The following is a 13662-nucleotide window of genomic DNA, read 5'->3' on the forward strand; positions in this document are numbered from 1 at the left end:
ATGACCGTCAAGTTGTGGATAAAATCCGGCTCAATAGATTCCGGTGGGCGGGTCACTTAAACCGTATGGATGAGGATGATCCAGCCCGGAAAATCTATAAGCCCAATATCTATGGTAGAAAAAGAAGACGAGGCAGACGCTACCTGAGATGGAGCGATGGCGTAGATCTGGACGCCAGACAGCTTTAAAGGATATCGAATCGGTGGACCTACGTGCAAAACCAGGGTGCCTGGAGTTCCTTGTTAAGGCAGGCCTAGACCGGATACCGGCTGTTGTGCTGTTGATAACGATGAATCATGAAATTCGTATTCATAATCACATAAGCATGATTAGAAGTTTGCCCAACTCTGCTTTAAATCCCAAAACAGACATTATTAGGCGAGACTAAATCTAATCTAGACGTAATTAAAAAGTTAGAATCATAAAAGTGCTGAATGCGGACTTTTCTTTGCGATGCACTACATGCCAAATTAAAGGGGAAATGCTGCTGTATAGAATTCATAAGTAATTTAAGGGCTCGCCAAACTGAAAGCGATCTGTCCACACGGACAGGGCGGCCTGTCCTTCGCGAACCCTATTTTGTGAAATATTGTGCATCATCCTTGTCAAAGTAGTCCGTGGCGGATGGTGGACACTTTGTGAAAAAATACAGAGCTAGGGACGGAGGGGAAAATGGATACCGAAAAACTAATTGAACTTCGTAATCACGTTAATTTGTTTGTTTTGCTGTTAACGACATTGAATGCATCTTTTTGATCGGCCTGTCGCGGGACCTGTCACCAAGAGAGATCAGGTTGGAATTAGCCTAGTCGATTAGCTCCAATTGTACTTTTTTAAGGTTTTGTTTGTAAAACAAAACCTTATTAAAATCGGTTTACTGTCTGTCTGTCTGTCCGTCTGTCTGTCTGTCTGTCTGTCTGTCCGTCACACGCATTTTTCTCGGAGACGGTTGTAGCGATTGGCACCAAATTTAGCAGAAAGGTGGGAACTGTGAACGCTCACCCATATAGTGAGTTACATCCTTTTACGTCGAATTTAAGGGGGAGTCCCCATACATGCAAAGGAAGGGTGTAAATTTTTTTTTCATCAAATATAGTCATGTCGGGTATCAAATTAAAGGTCTCGATTAGTACTTTTCGAAGCCAGTTTTAGTTTTGACATTTGTTGAAAAGGTGGGGGGTATGGGGGGTTTAAAGTGGTCATTTTTTTAACGAACCCATTCTCAGAAACTACTCAACCGAAAAATCTGAAAAAAATCAGGGGGCTGTTACTATATGGTGCCTAGGCTCCGAAATACCCTCCATACCGATACCTGTTCAAATAAAGTTAATAATAGTACATTACTATAATTTTTAGTAATTGACAGGAAAACCCCCCTTAAGTTCATCCTAGAATCACAAAATTTTGCAACAATATAGGCTACAGCAATCCTGCCAAATTTGGTGAAAATCGCACTATTACTAACAAAGTAATATTAAGTCAAAGCTGTCACTTCTCTGCAAATTCGAGACTATGAATGTCAATATCACTTGAAAGTGGCTATTTTCACATAATATATGCATATTTTACGTGCTACATGCTAATGGGACAAATGCACACCCAAATCTCTTTATAAAAGAAATAAACAAAACCTTTCATACCTGAAGCGTCTAGCTTCCGGTTTCCCGATTTGTTTATCTCTTTTCCTGATATCACACACAACCGATTTTAACAAAACCTTGTTAAAATCGGTTTACAGTCTGTCTGTCTGGTTGCTACACGCATTTTTCTCGGAGACGGTTATAGTGATTGACACCAACTTTTCTGGCAAGGTGGGAATTGTCAATGCTCACGTTAGTTAGATCATTCTAGGTCGAATCATACATGCAAAAGGGAGGTGTAGTTTTTTTTCATCAAATATAGTCAGTGTGGGTATCAAATGAAAGGTATCGGTTAGTACTTTCCGAAGCCAGTCTTAATTTTGACATTTATCGAAAAGGCGGGGAGTGCGGGGAGTGAAAGTGGTCATATCTTTAGCGGAACCATTGTCAGCAACTACCCAACCCAAAAATCTGAAACGAATCATGAAGCCAGCGCTATATGGTGCTTAAGCTCTGAAATACCCTCCATATAGAGATCTGTTCAAATAAAGTTAATAATAGTATGTTACTGTAATTTTTCGTAATTAGCTACAAAACCACCCTTCAGTTGAGCCTAGTACCACGAAGTAGTAATGTAGACTATAACATAGAGCATAATCCCGCCAAGTTTGGTGGAAATCGCACTATTACTAACAAAGTTATAAGAGTTCAAATTTGTCGCTTTTTTGCAAATTCAACACTTTGAATGTCAATATCAGTGGGGATCAAATAGATATTCTCACATAATATATGCACATATTACGTCTTAGGTACAAATGGAACAAACGCAGCCTCAAATGTCTTTAGAAAAGAAATACACAAAAATGTTCAGCACCGGGTTTCCCGACTTGTTATAAGTCATGCTATAGCTTATATAGAGAATGATACCACCAAGTTTAGTAGGAATCGCTCCATTACTAACAAAGTTATAATACTGCAACTCGAATATCAATACCCTAAGTGAATGGTCTGAAATACTAAATACAAATGGGGCAAATCTACTAGCTTCTGCTTTTCGACTTGTTCGCTATAGCGTAGAAATGTGTATATACCTGTTCATATTTTACCCCATAAAGTACCTCTTGCTACCTGCCTTCAATTGTAATCCTGCTATTATCAGATTGGTATTTGACCAGTTGAACAATTTAACAAGTTATTTCGCTTACAATGTCGAAAGTTTTAATTTATTTAAGATGCATCCATTCGATTTTATCAAACTATGTATAATACAAGTGGATTTAAACCAAACCAATCATGGACTGGATATCGTTTAGGAGGAAATATTATAGAAACATCTGCGTCAGTGGACAAGCAATATTTCTTGTAATTGGATGCATTAATGACTGCATTATGCACTTGAATGAATGAATCATGTCTTTCTTCTCTTGACCACAAGTTCCAAGCACTTCGGCGATGCATAACGCCCAGTTGAACACTCTCTTTGCCATGTCTGGCCTGCTATCGACAAACAAGTAAGAAATTGCAAAAGTTGAGTGTACCTCCGAGCGTACCGGCTTATTTAGAAATGAATTTGTGTAAACACTGCACCAATGGGTCATTATTCATTTCTATTCTTGGACACTGATTAAGCACGCCTGGCTATGACAGTAGAGATAATGCACGCCAATATTACTGAGATATCGCGGCTACAATTTATTGCGAGCCATTTCTTATAAATCGGCTAAATTTGAAGATTACGACAAGTTAGTGTGGAATGACCTTTATACACATTGTGATGTCAACATGGTCTCCTTTTAACATTAAACGCATTGTTATGAGCCCCATTTTATACATTGTTTATTGTTTATTATCGAACACGGTGGAATCGGATGGTTTGCATTTAAATGATGAATATGCAGTTGGAATTCGCAGCGGTGAAGGCACACAGCGTGTTTTCAAGAGAATGTTATGTAACTCCTAGGAAAGGTTCCACGTATTAGGTGTACAGATGCTCACAAAATTGAAGGCACAAGTGGTCATTTATTGGCTTGGATCAAACTAAATTAAAACTTTTCGGCAAATCAAATAGTTTTTAGTTTTTCCAAAAGCAATATATTTCCTCTTAGTAACATAATATCATATAATAACAAGTCGGGAAACCGGAAGCTGGGCGCTTCAGGTATGAAAGGTTTTGTTTGCTTCTTGTGTGAGTATATTTGGGTGTGGAACTATCCCGTTTGTACGCAGCCCGTTAAGAATATGTATTTAGCATATCAGATTTAGTACTTCGGGTTGTAAATTTACACGGTAAAGACAACTTTGAGCTACTGTAACTTTGTTAGTAATAGTACGATTTTGATCAAACTTGGAGATAATATGCTTCATATTATATCTTATACTACTACCAACTTTTATAACTCTGAGGTAAACTTAAGGGGGGTTTTACTCAATTTTCCCAAAAATATTGTAATATACTATTATTAACTTAATTTGAACAGATATCGATATAAAGAGTATTTTGAGGCCTGGGCACCATATAGGGGCAGCTTCATGATTTTTTTCAGATTTTTTCGGTTGGGTAGTTTCTGAGAATGGGTCCGTTAAAGAAATCATCAATTTGCACCCCTTCCACTCCCCGCCTTTTCAGCAAATCTCAAAACTAAGACCGGCTGCGAAAAGTACTAATTGAGACCTTTCATTTAATACCCCACATGACTATATTTGGTGGAAAAAAAGTTTACACCCCCCTTTAACATGTATGGGGACCCCCCTTAATCTCAACGTAGAAGGACATCACTGACTGCATGTCTGGGGGTCCACAGTTCCCACCTTCCCACCAAATTTCGTGTCAATCGGTACAGCCGCTTCTGAGAAAGTGCCTGTGACAGACAGACAGACAGACTGGCAGACATTGAACCGATTTTAATAAGGTTTTGTTTTGCAAACAAAACCTTAAAAAACATCCATTTCATTTATATATACATATCTGTATATGATATAAGGACTAACAACAAAAAAAGGCAAAATATACAACACAAAATTGAAGGCACAAAGAAATTAAATCTGTAATATTTCAGTCTTGTTGTCCTTTTAGTACCTGGTTGGGTATCATCAAGCATCTATCACTGCTCGCAATCATCTGGGCATACTTTCGATTAACTTCTTAGTAGATATTTTGCCATCCTTGAAGGATTACGTTTTTTAACATATTTTTGTTAGTGATGGATACTCTGCGGATGACTTTTTTCAAAAATGACCATAAATGTTCAATTGGATTAAGATCCACTGAACCTGGGGAAGTTTTGAGTTGTTTCGGAGTGTCGTACACCAACGAGGGCTTAACGTTGTGCGCCGCACGCTTAGGATCGTTGTCTTGTTGGTACTAATATACGTCCTCAATTTAGATAGATTCAATTTGGCAGCATTAATGTTCAAATTGCCTTTTAATATATCTAAGTATTTACACTGGCGCATAATTCTATCGATAATTTCTAAATTTTCGACTCCATTAGCAGATATACACCCCCAAACGATAATTCCGCTGGCACTATGCTCTACTATTGCTGATAAATTTTCCCTGTTCAGGGCTGTATTTGCTTTTCTCTAAACTAAACTACATTTCCTTCCAAAATCGGGACTGTGGTTAACGGATTTTTTAGCAAATTCGAGTCTTTTCTTCCTATTAACTTTGGAAATGAATGGCTTTCTACGAGAAATACTTCCATTAAAGTCGTGATTCTGGAATGTTCTTCGTATCATCATCATCATCAACGGCGCAACAATCGGTATCCGGTCTAGGCCTGCCTTAATTAGAAACTCCAGACATCCCGGTTTTGCGCCGAGGTCCATCAATTCGATATCCCTAAAAGCTGTCTGGCGTCCTGACCTACGCCATCGCTCCATCTCAGGCAGGGTCTGCCTCGTCTTCTTTTTCTACCATAGATATTGCCCTTATAGACTTTCCAGGTGGGATCATCCTCATCCATACGGCTTGAATGACCCGCCCACCGCAACCTGTTGACCCGGATTTTATCCACAACCAGACGGTCCTAGTATCGCTCATAGATTTCGTCGTTATGTACGCTACGGAATCGTCCATCCTCATGTAGAAGGCCAAAAATTCTTCTGAGAATTCTTCTCTCGATCGCGGCCACGAGTTCGCAGTTTTTTTTTGGAGGAGATAGGAGAAATTTTCAACGGTCTCAAAGTTGTATTCTCCTATCTTTATTGTTTTCGTTTGAGCAGTGCGATCCGATGTTGTTCGTTCTTTCGGTTTTGGCGCTGATGTTGCCACCATGTAATGCGTCTTGCTTTCATTAATGTGCCCCCCACAATTTCGTGCCACTTGCTCGATCTGGATTAAGGCATTTTGTACATCTCAATATCGTTAGCGTAGGCCAGTAGTTAGGTGGACTTGAAGGGGATGGTGTATCTCGCATTTACGTCTGCATCGCAAATCACTTTCTCCAGGGCCAGGTTGAAGAGATCGCATGGTTGACCACCCCCTTGTCGTAGACCGTTGTTGATATTGAATGGTCTCGAGAGTGACCTGGCCTAGCACACTTCTCAGGGTCAACCTAGTCAGTCTTATCAATTTTTTGGGATACGAATTCTCTCATGGCCATGTACAGTTTCACCCTGACTATGCTGTCATAGGCCACTTTAAATTCGATGAAAAGATTGGTGATGCCATCAAAGAAGTCGCTCACCATTATGTTAGTTGATTGCACAATTCATTCCTTCACTACATATGCACCGCAGACACGATCTGATTCTGTCTCATAACATGAAGATTTTTGAACGCATTCTTGACAACCGTATTCGCGACATCGTTCAAATAACTGTGAATCAAGCGGGTTTTGTCAACAACTGTGGAATTATTGACGCAATACATGCTACACGGTTACTCCTGGAGAAACACCCTCTTTACATTGCATTTCTGGGTCTAAAAAAGGAGTTGGACCGTGTGCCACACGAACTCATCTGGTATGCTCTACGACAACTCCTAGTGCCATTCGTACGCTGGGTTAATTGCTTTGTTGTCGTGACTAGATATCGCATACCAGTCGAATCAGGTGTGAATAACTACCTGAGTGAAATCGGGATTAACATCTCGGACGAGCGCAATGCTGGCCACATTGCCTCCTGCAATGTACTGTAGTGTACTGTTACGGTCTTGAATGAAGTGATTTAATACACTTCGAGGCCATTATCCAATTGGATTGCTGTGCCAACAATTATTATATTAACGCTATCTGCCAATGGAGAACTGCGTTAGGGAATTGCTTCACGCGTTAGCGCAAGCTAGATGAACTGGTGTTCTACAATTAATGTTTTTGTGATCGACGTATCTACGAACGTCTCAAACTAAAATTTATCACAGTGTCGTTCGCCCTGTCGCCCTATATGGTTCCCAATGTCGGTCGACTATAAAAGACAATGACCGCGTCCCGCTGTAATGGAGACGAAGATGTGCAATTGCACTACTCTGCTCCCTATCACGTCCAAGTCCAAGCTTCTCTGCGCAACAGAAATCAGGGGTGCAGAGATTTCTGTTTTAATTTGGTGTATTCCGTGTTGATGCTGATTCTATTGTGTGGGTGATAGATTAGTCCGCTTAACGATTTCCGGAGTACGGAGGAGCACGGAGTAATCACAAATTGCAAATGACGTCGTTATGAATTAAAACTTTTATTCAAACAATCGAAAAAAATTCAAGAAAAGAAAGAATAACGGAAACACTTTTTGAACAACGCAAGCGATCCGTCGTCGTTTAAGGCTGGAGGAAGAAGAGAACGATCTGTCTCCATGTGGTTCTTTCTGCCCCCAACTCATGGCACACATTTCACCGCTAGTCCTCCACTCCCGTGGCGAGCTCTAAAAACTGGAGAGTTCCGCGCCATCTATTTGTTCGAATGCCGCGAATCCTGCCGCGCCACAAAGATGTTGGACTAGTGGCATAACACGCCTTGATCACATGCGAAACGAGGATATCCGCAATCGATTTGGGATTGCACGGATCATGAAAAAACTTCGAAAGAGGCGTTTTCGATGGTATGGTCATGCAATTCGCGCTAGCGTGAATTCATTCGCCAAGATTGGTGTGAACATCGAAGTCATTGGGAAAAGACCAAAGGCCTGATACGCTGGATAGTAATTTTAAAGCCTCGCGACTGCATCCAGATCAAGCAGATGACAGCACAAAATGGCGTAACCGATCGGGACGAGCCAATCCCGCTTGTGAATAAGGCAAAGGCTAAAGGAAAAGAAGCAATGATAAATCAATATTTTTGAAGGATATAAACCAATCCAAAGGATTGCCGTAAGTCTTAAGTGCAAATTTTTTTTCTGAATTAAGTAGTGCAGTAGAATTCTCAGTAAATATTCTTCATTCGGCACTAAACTGAACATGCTTGACATTATCAAAAAAAAGCTGTTTCTACTTCAGCGCCCTGACATGCACTAAATATCAGATTGGCTAGCAGAATTTCTTTATGGTGTTTTATCATTTTAAACTTTTTAAACATTTTAAACTACAGGCATTGTTCTGGTAAAGCCATCTCTTGGAAAACAGCGGGAACTCATTTGATTATTTCAATGTCTGGCTTTTTTGAAAGCTTGTATCTTTTGAATTATTGAATTATCTCCCACTGCTCGTTATATTTCAAGTTTCGAATCAGAGAATCAGCTCTTCCAATTTCTAATCACAGAAATGACTCAATAGAATAATATCAATGCAATTTCAGCTCCATTTTCTTAAACATTTTTTTACGAATAATTTTAGGAACTTGATAAGAAATATACAATTTGTTTTTATTTCATCATTAATTAATCAAACAAATGTTCGCTAAATGAAATTTCTTGTATTATGGGCCTACATATATATATGAGAAATAATTCAATAGCCTTCACCCTTGTTTTCACTTCAATTACTAATCTTCTATATTTTAAGATTACGCGAAAAGTAAATATACAACGAACTTAGATTGAGGTCTCGTTGAAAAGAGATAAGAAGTTTTGATTGCAGCTTGAATATGTATGCACATATGTTTGTTACATTACCACTGAATAAATAACATAAATACCTTGAAAATTCTTAACATTCTGATTAGCTTGAAAAAAAGCCCGATCTTTTTGCATGAAGAATGATTATTCCAGTAGATGAGAAATTCAGTGATCCACAATAATACTCTACGAGCCATATTCGTACTTGTATCATAGATGAAATTTATTTGAAACTGGCCAATAATGCATACGTTTCGAAAAGGTTTGAATTTACCAAAGCAGTTGTTGCCCCTGTTGACAGAAGCAATTTCAGTTCCCTTGCTAAAGGCTCTTTCAGTTATTTGAATGGTTTAAGTGCGCTATGGTGTGCTACTTCGATGGGACAACTGCCAAGACTGTTGCAGTTCTTAAGGGACAATGGAAGTAAAATTCACAAGTGTCTGTTTTAAGTTCCCTTGTCGGATTTCGCTGCTGTAGGAATGAATTTTTCACGGTTTACCACTGGTAGTAAATCTAGGCTGTCTAAAATTGGCAGTCGATAAGTAATATATCTACTCTTCGCAGTCACAAGAGGGGTATAGGTTGTACCCATTAAAGTCCATCTAGAATTGAACCTCGCCTGACTAGTTCGTTAATCTATTCATTCTGCTCCGTATTTCTTTGTCCAGAAACCCAGGGAAAAACCTTTGAGCGAACCGCCCAGACAGTTAAGTTTGCTCAGCACCGAATTGCCATCGATTCGAAGGTGTCAATGGCCGCTTAATTATGAAGGGAAATAGCTATGTTTCGCTTGTCATACGTCAACCGCCTAAAATACTCTGCATTCTAGCAGACGCCACGATTCCTATATTTCGTATGTTTCCGAGGAAAAATCCTGCTCCATTTTAGACCCATTTTTGAAACATACGGTGTCAAAACTGGTCTTCTCGCCCAAAGTCGCCTTAGTAGCAGGTCTAAATGTTGTTATGATTGTAATGTTTAGACGCCCATTATTCTGTCTGTATTTGTATGAAGGTGATTATAGGGGTGATTATAGGGGCTATGGCTATACGAATGCATAGCACTCAAAGATACTTAACATTGGATGGTCTTTGACCGTATCTCCTCGAACCATCTGAGGAGGACTCAAAATATGGGAGGTATTCGGTGACCATTTGCAATAGCTTCACCTTCACAATCTTCTAAACGTTCGGCAAGAATTTGCAACTAGCGAAATTAAGCCACCAGCTATACCAGCAAGTAACTTTTGGTCTGTAAAATTCCTTCTCCTGAAATCCATTACACTTGGTTGAAGTAGATTGTGTTTCCAACTGGTTTTTCAGGGATTTGCCTAACACGTAGCCTCGTACTTTTCACAAATTTGTTAAATTGTGTTCGCTCGCATTTCAGGTGAAATACCTACCTTTGACCAGTTCAAAGGTTTTCCAATTAGAAACTAATTCGAAGAATTTCTCCCAAAAACGCTTCCATTGAAAGTCAATTGTGTGTTCCCTATGTAGTTTACATAATTCGTTCGTTAAATGGAAAGTAAAAACATTGGATAACAATACTGTTAGGGGAAGGCGTACTGCATCTCAGAAGAACTTTTGTACTCCTTTTATTGGTTATAATATACCTATTTTTTTTTTTTATGGATGGAGGTGGAAATCTTAGAAAGACGCTGCTGCGCCAGGTTGCAGCAGTGTGTGGGATTCACACCCACTAAAACCACCCCCACTCTTCCGCCCCTCCCCGCGGGACCACCGTGAAGTATTACTTCGTGGGGGAGGCTCTGGTTCGCTATACCAGCTCGCCCATGACGCGTCTCCGTCGCGCCGCCTTCCGAGCTCGATCCAACTCCAGGAGTTTTGTCTGCACCACGGCTACTGCCTCATTTACCGCCATCCAGTTTTCCTTCGACTTCAACATCTCTTCCACCAGGTTGGAGGGCTCGATGTCCGCCCCTAAAATGCTGTTCAACCTCCTTTTCTGCTGCAGAAATCTGGGACAATGGAACATAACGTGCTCCGGGTCCTCGAGTGTAGCACCGCATTCAGGACAGTTGGGAGACTCGTCCAACTCGAGGCGATGCAAGTACTTCCTATAGCCACCGTGTCCCGTAAGGAACTGTGTCAGGTGGTAATTCAATTCTCCGTGCTTTCGGTTGACCCATTTCTCGATACACGGGATCAATGTATGGGTCCACCTGCCCTTGTCGGAGTTATCCCATCGTTGTTGCCACTTGCCACACAACTCTCTCCTGATGGCTTTTCGGAAATCCGCATTCATCTCGGCTGGATTTGCCTTCCATTTTTCGTAGAGCCAGTGTGCCTCGCTCGCTAGAAGATCTATAGGGATCATTCCTGCGATAACACACACTGCCTCCGTCGACGCCGTCCTAAATGCGCTGCACACCCTTAGCGCAATTGGCCGGTATGCCGAACATATCTTCCTCCGGTTGACAGCGTGGTTCAACGCTACCGCCCAGACAGGGGCCGCGTATAGCAGGATCGACCTCACCACTCCCGCGATGAGTAGCCTGCGACTATACTTCGGCCCTCCCACGTTAGGCATCATCCTTGCAAGGGATGAGCTGGCATTTGCTGCCTTCTCTCGCGCATAATCCAAGTGTCCCTTGAAACTCAACTTGGCATCGATCATCACCCCCAGGTATTTGACAACTGATTTTGAGACGACCTCACGATTACCAACCTGGATGGTAACCGTGTTGCTCTTCCTACGGTTGGTAATGAGGACCGCCTCCGTCTTTTCGTCCGCCAGGTCTAGCTTGACCATTCGTAACCATGACTTGATGGTATGAATGGCTTCATTTGCATAAAGCTCCACGTCCTCGGGATGCTCTGCAATTGCAACTACCGCCAAGTCGTCCGCAAAACCAATCAGCGTTGTCTCCTCCGGCACGCGAAGGCCAAGCACTCCGTCGTACATTATGTTCCACAGCAGCGGTCCCAATACAGAACCTTGAGGCACACCTGCTGTCACAATGTACTCCTTCGGCCGTCGTCCGTCTCGTACCAGAGAAGTCTGTCCGAAAAGTAACTCTCGATGAGCCGAGCCAAGTAGCTAGGAACACCCAGTTTGGCCAAAGCGCCCTTAATCCAGCCCCAGTTGGCTGAGTTAAAAACATTTTTGACGTCCAGCGTCACCAGAGCACAGCATTTGCCCATGGCCATTGCATTTCGAGCCAATTCCACGACCTTTGTAACTGCATCGACCGTAGAACGAGCTCGCCGAAACCCATATTGCCGCTCCGAAAGACCACCCGCAAGCTCGATGAACGGGAGCAGCCTGTTGTATATCACCCTCTCCAACATTTTCCCCATGGTGTCTAAGAGACAAATATGAAGAGGGCACGCCGGGTGGTTTTCGGGGCTTCGGTAGCAACACCAGCTTCTGCCTCTTCCACTGGGCGGGAAATACTCCTTCCGCCATGCACGATTCGAATGTGCTTGCGAACCACCTTGGTCTGGCCTTGACCGCCACCTTCAGAGCCCTGTTCGGAATTCCGTCCAATCCCGGGACCTTGCTGTCCCCAATACGTCTGCAGATTTCCCAAAGTTCCTCTTCGGTAACATCAGGGATCGAGAAGACGTCCTGCTGAGCTGCCAGCTGAGGTTCTCTTTCGTCCTGCTCCTGCTGCGGGAAAAGAGTTGTAATTATTTGCAACAAGAGCCGTGGGCATGTCACCTGAGGTGATTTTCGCCCGCGGATCTTCTTCATTACAACTTGGTAGGCTGTACCCCACGGATTCGTAGTAGCCTCCATGCAGAGCTTCTGGTAGCATTCCCGCTTGCTTCTCCGAATGGCCTTCTTAAGGTTGCTTCGCAGATCCCTGTATTCCTCCTCACGCTCCTGGTGCTCCGGCCTTCCCCTTGTCCTGTGGGAAAGTCTCCTCGCTCGGAGACAAGAAGATCTCAAGGCAGCGATCTCCGTGTTCCACCAGTAGTTTGGCCTCTTGCTGTGGTGCAAACGTTGTCGTGGCATCGTAGCGTCGCATGCTTCGGTTACACGCTGAGACAACTGTGTGACCCTTTCCACCGCTGTTCCATCCGGATCATGGGCTCCCTCCAATGCGGCCAGGAATGTCTCCTCGTCGGAACCGCCTTAGCCTTTCCACCTCCAGAGCGTCGTTGACTGCTTCCCCGGTTCCCAATGCGGAGGAAGATGGCCTGGTGGTCACTGTGGGTGTAGTGCTCACTCACTTGCCAAGCCATCTCCCTCACCAGTGAAGTGCTAAGAAATGTCAGGTCAACGATCGAACCCGACCCTCGTCCTCGAAAGGTGGGCACGCATCCAACGTTGGCCAGCACGATGTCCAGCTCCGCAAATGACTCCAACAGAATTTGACCTCTGGTGTTCGTCGATCGGCTTCCCCACTCCAGGGCCCACGCGTTGAAATCGCCCGCAATGATTTTAGGGCTGCGGTCTCTAGCGTCCAACACCAGACTGTCTAACATCTCCTCATATTGTGCTAAGGTTGCACTAGGAGGAGCGTAGCAGCTGTAAATATGGACACCGTTGACCTTCGTCCTTATAAAACCGGCTGCCGGGGGGCCATGACTTCCTGAATGGCCTGTCTTCCGCACGCCCAGATTGCGGCGTTGCCAGACGCATCCATCGCCCAAGTCGCACCGCCGTAGTTTCTGTACGGCTCGCAAATAACCGCGACATCGACATTCGACTCTCGAATGGTTTGCGAGAGCAGGTCCTGAGCTGCCTCACAGTGATTGAGATTGATTTGTATCAATCTCATTTGCCTGTGCGGTTCAGCTCCCTCCTATATACCGGACATCTGCTGCTTCCCGCAATATGCCGGCCGTCCACGCCCTCTTTCCCACTACATAACATACACCGTGGATCTCCGGTGCAATTTTTGATGAGGTGGCCCTCTTCCCCACACTTCCTGCAACTCCTCGACCTATCATGCTGGCTAGTGCATGCCGTCGCAAAATGGCCGAAATCGAGGCATCTGAAGCATCTCTTTAGAGATATTTGCTCCCTGAGCCTGCACACGACCCAACCTACTCTTACTTTGCCGCGGTAATCAACTTAATAGCTGATTCCGCCGGCAAACTAATAATAGCGGTCTGTGTGCCAC

The sequence above is a fragment of the Hermetia illucens genome, chromosome 1 (genome assembly GCF_905115235.1).
Source record: "Hermetia illucens chromosome 1, iHerIll2.2.curated.20191125, whole genome shotgun sequence".
NCBI lineage: Eukaryota > Metazoa > Arthropoda > Insecta > Diptera > Stratiomyidae > Hermetia > Hermetia illucens.